General features: G+C 40.0%; 1 long non-coding RNA gene across 2 annotated transcripts; it reads right to left on the reverse strand.

Moving 5' to 3' along the window:
• Positions 1–1,378: 1,378 nt before the first annotated feature.
• On the reverse strand, positions 1,379–8,625 carry LOC122863631. Of its 2 annotated transcripts, none has more exons than XR_006375049.1 (3): positions 8,488–8,625; positions 7,509–7,582; positions 1,379–1,852 (listed from the first exon to the last, which is right to left on the reverse strand). It is a non-coding gene; the product is annotated as an uncharacterized LOC122863631 (long non-coding RNA). The 2 variants fall into 2 exon arrangements; XR_006375050.1 differs by having other exon boundaries at positions 1,379–4,656.
• Positions 8,626–9,026: the final 401 nt, after the last annotated feature.

The following is a 9,026-nucleotide window of genomic DNA, read 5'->3' on the forward strand; positions in this document are numbered from 1 at the left end:
AGCAGGTCTGAGGAGATGATTATTATTATTATAAAGTCAGTGGTTTTTCCACTTTATGCTACTATATATTTCTACTCCACTACATTTTAGAGAGAAATGCTGTACTTTTTTACTCCATTTATTGACAGCTGTAGTTACTGTTACTTTACATCTTATATTTTACATACAAAACATATGATAATTTTATAAATATGATGTATTGGTCTAGATCAAACTACCCAACACTGTATAAAGCAGTTAAAATTCATCTCAACCAGCTACAATGTTAAACAACTGCTTACACATTAATGTATCACTAATTTTAATCCAATAATCATTATCATTATCAGCATGGATCATTTTGTGGATCTTGACATGGATAAAGAGGCCAAGCTTAGAACAACAAACTTGTGTGGGGTTGGATAATCATCTTAATAAGCTAAACGTAACTTAACAGTACTCATTATTGCACTATTACTTATATTATTACATTGTATTATACCGTACATACTTATCAACCTGTAAATCCACTTTGGTACTTACACTTATTTTAGCTTTTATACTTCATATCTACTTGTACTTAATTTATCTTACCTGTATTATAGTGTATTGTATTTTGATTTGCTTAGTACTTCTATTCCTGTGTGCATTGACGTGATAGTGAGCAGCTATAACGAAAAAGTTTCCCCTCGAGGATCAATAAAGTATTTCTGATTCTGACGCATGGTGCTGCTGGTGGTTGGAGGTGGATGGGCCTTCTTGGTGGGGAGTCTCTCCTTTCTTTGATGCCACTTGACTTTTGCAGCCTGTCAGAGATTCTCTTCATAAACTACAGCTCCTGCAGGGAATCTTTTTCCTCGTGTTTTTTTTTTTGTTTTGAGCAAAATCCTGTCAGTTGGTGCTGCTGGTATTCTTACTATATGGCCAGTCCATCTTAATTTATGTTAAATGACGGTGGCAGCAGTGCAGTTGGTGTTTGCACACTGATCAGAATCAGAATCAGAGATACTTTATTGATCCTCGAGGGGAAACTCTTTTGTTACAGCTGCTCACTATCACGTCAGTGCACACAGGAATAGAAGTTCTAAGCAAATCAAAATATAATACACTATAATACAGGTCAGATAAATTAAGTACCAAGTGGATATAAGTATAAAATTAAAATAAGTGTAAAGTACAAAGTGGATTTACCGGTTGATGATAAGTATGTACGGTATAATAATACAATGTAATAATATAAGTAATAAGTAATAGTGCAAAAATGAGTACTGTCAAGTTAAGTGTAGCTTATTAAGATAATTATGAGACGGTGGATATTGCACAGCAGTAATAGAAGTATGAATAAATATCAATAAATTAAACTGAAAACAGAGTATATTGCACCGGAGTATTAAACCGAGAATATTGCACAATTATTTCAAGTACTGCAGTGATGTTAATGATCAATGTCCAGTTTAATGACTAAGGGTCATATAGACTGACACTGATGCTTCTGTGTTTGTCTTTCCAGCTGTTTTTTTGGAGACATGGTGGTAGGACTTCAGGGCTTTGATGTGTTTTCTGTAGGTGGTCCATGTTTCTGCTGCATACAGTAGAGCGGAAAGAACAACTGTCTTGTGAACAAGCAGTTTTGTCCTCACTTGTATGTGTTCTCCTGAGTTTTACAAAGGTCCCGCTAGCACAGCTGATATGATGATGTATTTCTTGGTCGATGTCAGCTCTGATGGAAAGGAGGCTGCCAAGGTAAGCAAAGTGATCCACACTTTCGCAATTGGTATTGTCAATGTGTATTGCAGGTGGAGAAGTTGTGATTTCGGGTGGCAGCTGATGGAAAAGTTGTGTCTTCCTGAGGTTCAGGGTCAGTCCCAGGAGCCTAAACAAATGCATCAAGGATACACTACAGATCTTCTTCTGAAAGGGCATAGATGGTATTATCATAAGCATTCTGTAGCTCCAGAATCTATAAGGATATAATGTAAACACACTGACACTGGTTATTCTAGTACATAGTGCTAACAATACTTCTGTACTTCTACTTAACTAAAATTATGAATACAGGATTTTTACTTGTGATGGAGTATTTGAACACTGAGATATTGCTACTTTAACCAAAGTAAAAGATAACAAAACCACCGTTTCACAAAGGGAACATCTAAATATGCTGCACTAATGTGGCGGATACAGTTATTATCTATGACAGAAGTGAATAACTTCCTGTCTCATCCACCTCTTTTCCCAAAACTTTCATTTGACTCGCAGAAAGAGGCCTCTCTTGCATGGATGGAAGGTAAACTATTAACTCATAATATGGCACAAAATTATACCCTCAAGGTCTGTGTGTGTGTGTGTGTGTGTGTGTGTGAGTGTGTGTGTGGTTGTGTGCTTAAGCGTTAAGTGGTTGCATGTCTCCTGTGAGAAATGCCCGGGGTCATTCATGGGTTTTTCTAATGTGTCTGTCTACATGCCATTATTCAAATGAATTCAAGGGGAAGTGTATCATTGTGTGTGAGTGTGTGTGTGTACCACTACATTTCACTGAGGAAATGCACCATCGACCGTACATCAAAAAAGTCAAATGATAGCTATCAGTCTTAATCATCATCTACTGTGTGTAATATGTAATTACACTGACATTATTACCATTAATTATAGAGCATTTATAAATTAATTAGCATGTATTATGTCTTCTATGGGTAGGTGTGTGTGTTTTCATGTGCTCTGTGGCAATGGATTTGTCAGGATAACAAAATGTTCTGCTGGTGTTACACTGTGTGTGTCATGCAGGTGAGCAAAACAGGAACCCTTCCCCAAACAACAACAACAAAAACAACAAAAAACATCGGATGAAAGTGCTTCTGCTTGTGTCTGGTTTATATCTGGGGGGGAAAAAAACACTACACGTGTGCACATGCGACCACAAATACCCACATTATGCAAACACACACACATGCACAATCTCGCTTTTTTTTTTAAATTTTTTTTTTTACTTTTAGTGGGTGGCAGCAAAAGTCATCCCTGCAAACTCCCGTCCTCCTCCTCCTCCTCCTTCTCCTCACCTCTCCTCTCCTCTCTCCCCTCTCCTCATCCCACTATCACATCGGACAGGGTCTACTTATAGCACCGCGCCAGAGAGTAGAGAATGGGGAGAGAAAGGGTATTATGACAGTGAGGAGAGAAAAGAGAGGGAGCGAGAGAAAAGAAGGGCAGACAGGGTATTATGAGAGAGAGGGATGAGAGCAGTGAAGGCATTTGGAGTCTTTATTCGCCTTCCTAAGCCACGGGCTCCGCTCCCAATCCGATTGGTCGATACGGCCAGCCATGTAAATGAAATGCAAAGCACAGACCCAGACTTCCCTTTGCCAATTTGTGGGGCCCTTTCTCTCTTCCTCCGTCGATGGCTTCGTTCTTTTATCAGTCTGTCTTACTCGCAACGTGACGCCTTTTCTTCCTCAGTATCACAGTCTGCCGCCTTCAACCTCTGATTCTTCCCCTCTCTCTCTGGAAGATAATGATTTGCCTTTTTTCTGTAAGAGCTGAACTCTGCACTTCTCTAATGTTCAGCTCGAAGGATTTAATCCACAGAGGCTTTTTTATTTCCTGGGAAACGCCACTGGTGATTAAGCATATGCCGTTTTGCATGTGTGCTGCTCTGTTTGTGCGTGTGCAGAAGCATATGTCCCCTCACACTCTTTGTATAACGTTGGGTTTGAGGCCATTAGAGGTGCACAGGTCTGACCCTTAATTCTCTACACATTATTTGTTTATATCAAAATACTCTTCCTTCATTTAGACATTTCATTTAATGTCTATGATGGAGACCCTCCTCCTCCCCTGCAGAAGGAGTCTGTTGACACTAAACTCTTCCCAGGGGGTAGAGTACCAGTAATGGGGGCTCTGGCTACGTAAACCCCTTGCTGTGAGATTTAGGTTGCAGTTCATTTATTTTATTTATTTATTTCGAAGAGTCTAATCAGCTCCAGCAGTGTTTCATGTTTTTTTTTTCTTAACAGGATGGGACGGGGTGACAAGCCGATAGATGGGACAGGACTGATGACAGTTTTAAGTGCCACAGTCTGTCCCAGATTAAAAATGCCCACTACCACTGTAATCCCTGTAGCGCTGCCAAATTGGTATTTCCTTCCCTTCCCTGAACTGAGCAGCACTGAATGAGCAGAGACTAGGACAGGAAGAGAATGAGCATCACATAGTGACTTGTATGGCCTGACCTGACTGAACTCCCTGGCCCTGTGTATGGCTGGACTGGACTGATTTCTCGCTTAATTCCTCTGCAAAAACACAGTTTATACCAAGAACCATTACTAGAAATTAGTGTCAGGAATTAGTTTTGTTGGTGCTCACAAAAGGAAAAAATATATCACGCTCAACTTTAGTTTAACTGACGAAAGATGTGTGAAGAGTGCTGTGGATGCACTTCTGAAAACTGAGTGCAGGTAGGTAATGAATATAAATAGTAAAGATGAACAAGAGAGACAAAATATAGTACATAGGTACAAATGCAAGAATGGAACACAGTGGAGAGCAGAGGGAAGTTCAGGGAGGAGAACTGGTCCAGTGGTCAGCAGCTATTCTTAGACTGTTCATCACGTAAACACTGCCACCTGCCGGCTGCTCTTTAACTCACACACAGGTTCGAACATCCAGGACAGGAAATTCTGTCTGTAGGGGAATTTCACTTCAGAAGTTTATCCAAAAAAATGTTTGCCAGTACACTGTAGAAACGGATGTAATAATTGTAATAATAATAATATAATACAAAAATTCAATAAAAGCTGATAATGTAATAACCTGCCTATAATATAATAAAAATGTTGAGTGCACGGTGTACTACCTTTTTCCATATAATGTAATAAGATATTACATTTTGTGTTACTATTACATTATGATTTTGCTAGCAATTTTTAAAATGTAAAAAATGTACTTTAGCATATATTGTAATAACAAGCCTAAATAATCCACATGTAATCTACACTGAGGCTTGTGATAACTCAATTAGAGCTCGACTGATATATCGACCGATATTAGCTTATTGCAGATATTTTGTATCAGTGTATATGTCGGCGTTTAAGTAACAAGAAATTGCAGTACAGAAATGCCAAACTAGGTTTGAGGTAATTTAAATGCCTACAATGGTGGGTCACATGGACTGGACACTGTAGTTTTAGGTGTTCAAACCTATGTTTGTGGGTGTGTTTGTCCCTGGTGTAGTACAGTACACAGCTGAAATGCTTATTAAAAATGGATCCATGAAACACTTAAAATGCACTTAATAATTTTACTTTCACAATATAACATATTAAGTTGTTACATTTTGCACTGAAGAAATGGCCTCCAAAACCATAATGTAAATCACAAAATGGAAAGTAATAACTTACTATATGCATAAAAATATATTAACCATATGCATTTAACATTTTTATTACATTATAGGCAGGTTATATTATGAGTTTTTGTTACATTTTGAATTACATTATGCAGTTATTACACTATCAGTTTCTACATAAACTCAAGACGTGTCAATTGATGAAGGCCTTTTTAACGGAAGACATTTTAACATGTCTCAGTAAGAAATGCATGGTGTAAATAATGAAATGGAACTGAGCCAATGTTAGTGTTAATAGAAACACCTGTGCTTTGTCTACTGTGACAAGTCAAAATGTTTCTGTGAAAAAGGCTGTATTTGGGAGTTTATTGCCAAGTGGTATATAGCCATGCAGACAGTTCTGGTTTAAATTGTCCAGGTTTTAATATATATGTCTTTGAGATTTCTGCCTCCACCCCCTGTACAATCGAGGTAAAAGACATCTTTTTTGTGGCGCTCACAACATTGAAAAATGTTATTTAAAAAAATCAACAGCAATGTGTCTTCCCAGCAACAATACTCAGCTTTCTCTGGATAATCCAAGGAACTAACAGTTTTCATTGGAACTATTTAATACTGACAAAATAAAATAGTTCCTATGAAAACTGTTCATATCCAACAACCTGGAAACTTCAAATCAAAACTATCTGCATGGCTAGATAAGGCGTAAATGAGAAAATTTGTTTTTTTGCCAACCCTTTAACTAATGGCAATTCAACCTGTGCTGTGACACAAACTTAAGTCACCACATGTTAACTGTGTAGTGTAGACCTTGAAATGTGTGTACGCAGGTATGCACCATGATGGGCAATGTGTGGGAAGCTACACTACAGCTTCCTGACAAGAGGGAGGAGGTCTACCATAAAACACTTCAGACACACATAAACACGCACTCACACACCCTCCTCATCAGCCTCTCCTTCCTCGTCCTCCCATCAACCCTCTCTTAGTCGCCCCCCAAACCCTCCCAAACCCTCCCAACAGTCCTGCCAAGCTGACAGCTCCAAGCTCCGTGGAAAATGAGTCTCGCTCGCATTACAATCGCGCAGGACAGATTCCATTAGCACTATCTGAAATTGAGCGCGGGGAGCAGAGAGCGGGAGGCAGCGGCGCGTGCCCTTATCAGAGGGAGAGGGTGAGTTCCGCCGACGTCACTAATCCACCGGGCAGGATTGAGCAGGCACACACACACACACACACACACACACACACACACACACAGTGAAAGACAACTTGGGGAAGACACAGGATACACACACACTCTTTCATATACTGAAGACAACCGGGACAAACAGATAGCAAAACATACATACACACACACACACACACACACACACACACACACACACACACACACACAGAAAGACACACATAAAGACAAACAGGAAATGAAAGTCTCATAAACACACACATATACAGATACCACAACCTCAACTCACATTCCACAATGTACTGAAAGGGACCAAAATTTGCATTTATCTAAAGGACATGATGAAACTGGTGGAAAAACAGGCAGCAGATCAATTCTCACGCAGCCGCTCTGTCTGTTTCTGTGTGTATGTGTGTGTGTCTTGGTGAGTCTTTTCCTGAGGAGTGCTGGCAGGTCTGTTCAGTGCTGCTCCTGCTGCTGCTGGTGGGATTTGTAACATGTCAGTCCGTCGGTTTGAGATGAAACTGAGCCTCTCTCGAACTTGCTGTGTGATCTCTACCTCCCTGCTTGTGTGCACTCACTCTCTCCCTCTCTACCCCCTCTACTCATACACACAAACATCCTCGCATGCATGCAAACATAAACACATTCTTCATATACATGCTCTCACACATAGATGTGCATTTGCAGGAACACCCCCCCCACCTCCCCCAGTGTCCTTATCCTCAGTTATTAACCCTTGACACATAAATCCAAGGGTATGTGTGTGTGTGTGTGTGTGTGTGGGAGGGAGGATGGGGTTAATCTTTATGTAGTGGGGATCTTTCACACAAGATCACTCAATTTAAATAGAGCGGGAACACTTTGATGTCTCCAGCCCTCCCTCCTTCCTTCGCTCTCCATCTCTCATGCACCCCTCTAATTTGCTTCATGTTGCCCCCCTCTGTGCCCCAGTGATAAGGTGTAATGAGAAATGTTTTCAAAATGGCTCTCACCTACCATGCGATGCTAATTGAGCGTGTTCATGATACAGCCATAAGAGGAGAGCGCTCATCCCTGACCGTTGGAAGGTGCTGAGGAGAGGGGAAAAGAAAAGAGGAACACTTAGTTTTCCAAGCAGGAGTGGATAGCAGGGAGTAAAATAAAAGTGACACAGGCTTGCATCAACCGAGAGCCACTGACAGCCCTGCCCCCTCAAAGACACAAAGTAATGAGGGGAAATACCATCTTCATTAGTTGTCATTTACAGGGAATTAAGACAATGCTTCCTCGGGGCTGTTATTGGTCACGCCGCAGTGAGAGCAACGTCAGGGAGGAAAAGAAGCTACTTTGGGAAGATGTGGGAACAGAGGAGCGTTTGGCCTATATTCATTTAGAAGCAGAGGGACGCCACTGCCGGAGCACCTCCCTCATCAAAATGGGGAACATGAAAGACAAATTAGCTTGGTTTCAGCAGCAAAATACAAACCAAACAGGAACAGAAAATGAAAGCTAAATTAGCTGAGTGTCAAGCACAAAATATAAACAAACAGGAAGAGGACTTGTATCAAACAAGAAATCAGAGCTGTAGACTTGAGACTTGAAAAAACAAGAATCACAAACACTGCTCAGTCAGTGAGTCATATTAAGTTGAATGCAAAATAACTGTATTTCTCAGCTACTGTATAAAAGAGGTTTGGAAATCAGCACTGTGATAAAAGCAATATGAGAAGAGATAACAGAGCTCCAAAGAAGCCAAACTATCGGGCCTATAACATGACAGGCCTCATAACTGCTCTTGTCAACAATAGCTAGCTAGTTAAAAGTTCACACATTTAAGCTAGCCATTAAGTTGGTTACATTAGCTGTTTGGAATTTACAAGTTTCAGAAACAAAACCAACTAAAGCGAATGGAGAAGAATAATTTAAAGTTATACTAAAATACTATTCCTGTTGAAACGTCAAAATATTGTTTCATAGGTAATTAGGACAAACTTACGCAGTTCCTTCAGGTGAAGAAAAATGGCGCAGTGAAAATTCTGCTCGAGACAAGACGCTGGTGGGCGGGGCTTTCCACTGCGTTGTTTAACTACGCAAATATTCACCAGTTTTAGATGGCATCTTACTCTACCTGTCCATTTACACTGCTTAATTTACACAGGGAATATTACTGTGTAAACTCAGCCAAAAAACAAACTGCAAAATTATTGGAAATACGAAGATCATGTCTTCAAGATCTTGACAAGATATACAACGAGGAAAGCAGTCACGGGACAGAGGTAACCGACAGGGATGACGGATAGTCAGTTTATGCATTGGGTTGACAAATACTGCTTACATGGTAGAATTAGTCTTTCAATGAAGTATTAATGCTACTTTGTCTACCACTTAGAGTTGGACAAGAATTCAGTATTATTGTTGATCAACTTTCAGTAGTATTGAATCGTGTGTGCGCAGAAACTGTGTAGTGTGTAGCTGCGTTAGTAAAAGAAATTGATTAAAAAGTCGTCTGGTCACATTTGGAGTTTTTCAAATGCC

This window comes from Siniperca chuatsi, linkage group LG16 (assembly GCF_020085105.1).
Source record: "Siniperca chuatsi isolate FFG_IHB_CAS linkage group LG16, ASM2008510v1, whole genome shotgun sequence".
Classification (NCBI taxonomy): Eukaryota; Metazoa; Chordata; class Actinopteri; order Centrarchiformes; family Sinipercidae; genus Siniperca; species Siniperca chuatsi.